This window comes from Rhipicephalus sanguineus, chromosome 9, assembly GCF_013339695.2.
Source record: "Rhipicephalus sanguineus isolate Rsan-2018 chromosome 9, BIME_Rsan_1.4, whole genome shotgun sequence".
NCBI lineage: Eukaryota > Metazoa > Arthropoda > Arachnida > Ixodida > Ixodidae > Rhipicephalus > Rhipicephalus sanguineus.
In genome coordinates this window covers 74340969-74342952 of record NC_051184.2, presented here as the reverse complement: position 1 = coordinate 74342952, position 1984 = coordinate 74340969, and positions in this window count along the sequence as shown.

The window sequence follows — 1984 nt, the reverse complement described above, 5'->3', positions numbered from 1 at the left end:
TGGTGTCAATCCAAAGGAAAACGTCGTCCTGGAAGCCGCGGAATTCCGGTAGTTTGCAGGCAGCCGGTGATGGTGCTACAGTAGGCGAAACTCCGGGGCATGACGACGCCAACCAGTCGAGTTGGTATGAGAGCTCCGTGAGGGCACACCGCAGCTCTCTGCGGCTCTCGGGTGAGCTTTCTTCATGGTATCGCGAGGCGGCGGCGGCCAACGCGGCATTGAGCGAGTGCAGTGCTGGCAAGGCGGCAGGACACAGCACGGAGATTGACGCTGCCAAGGCGTTCACCATGACTCGGAGTCGCGCGATGGTGGCGGAAAGCTCGGCGGCGCTCTCGGGCGAGCCGCGCGTGGAGCCAGTGGTGACGTCCGAGGAGTTGGACACAATCGGTGTACTCACAGAGGAGGGACCCTTGTCCGAGGGAGCTTGGACAGCACCCCTAAGCGGCTCGGGTGCCGATGGAGTAATGAGTAAGCCGTTGTCGCTGCGGGAAGCGTGGACGGCATTCCCTGGGTCCTGGCCGCTGGAAGCGTCAACCGCGTTCCGAGGTAACCGGTACCCGTGCGATGGCTTGTCGTGAACTGGTACTGCGGCGTCGATGAAGGAGGCTTGAGCCGCCGTGGAGGCCTGGACGCCGTCCACGGACGGAGCCTGAAGCGCCGACAGATTGGCAGGTGGTGACGAGGAGGCATGTATGCCGTCCCTGGGCGAGAGGAGCCCGTGTGCATTGTTGCCGCGAAGTAGCACGTCACCGGACAAGTAGTTCCCCGGAACCACAATGGAGGCCTGGACGCCGTCCGCTGGTGGTGGGATGGATGCCTGCCGCGGTGATCTACTTGCGGGTTCCATCAGCGAGGAAGCGTGACGGCGTTCCTCTGGAAGACGCGTTGCCTCAAGCTAACAGCTGGGGTTCGCCGAAGCCTTTCGACGGCTGCGCCATTGTAATGAAAAGACACAGAGAAATAGAGACAACGCCCTTGCTGCAGGCCGGCTGTTCTTATTCTGACTTCTTCTGCCTCGTCTTCCTGTAGCCGAGCGCGCGTTCGCGCCCCAGCGGTGCTGTCTTCCTTACAATATATATATATATAGATAAACTAATTGATAAGAAAAATTTTGAAGCTCGCGACCGGAGTTTCGAACCTGCAACTCCTCGCTCTGCAGCGCGCTGCTCAAGGTAATTACGCCATGCGTCATTCGTTCTCCAGGACATTAACGGCAGAATGCAAAGGCACGCGGGGTTGGGTGAAACGCACGGGACGCCATACGTGGCGAAATAAATTTATGCAAGATGTGGGTAATGCCACATCGCTGCCCGTGCTCCGTTTGTTTCGTATCGCTGGCGACCCTAGATATTATTTCATTTTGTTGTTGTAGCACCACGCCACTTGGGGACCGTCGGCCAGGGAAAAAGAAGACCGCCCGTGGCTCATGGTCGCTCGAGCTAGTGGGAACGCATTGGTGCTAATTGACTGTATTTCATATTACTGTCCATTCCTTATTTTTATAGCAACATAAACGAATCATTCTTCAACTCTTCTATATACCCTAGACGACCGATGAATTAATTTTCCTTTGTTGAAATTCTAAATTTCCCCCCTTATATATACCGCCGGTTTTATGGCCGATCCCCCGTAGCGGTGAGAGCCAAATTTAAACGATCAAGCAAGCAAGCAAGCTTTGTCTCTTGTAGGAGGGAAGAAACGAGACGGCTGAGTCATAATCACAGTATATATCTTACACCGTGACCAGAATCCTCGGGCTAAAATTATAGCGCGAACAAAGAAGAGACCCACGATAAAAAGAAACGTACGACACAAACGCTAACAACCGGCTTTATTCTTTCATACCTCAAAGCATATATAAACCAAAGGCAACCTTACCGCACATACACACGCAATAGCTCTAAACCAAAACGTGTAACAAGGACGACAGTGTATAAGATAGGCGAAGACATAAAATCATATTCAGATGGGTGCGGGGAAAAAC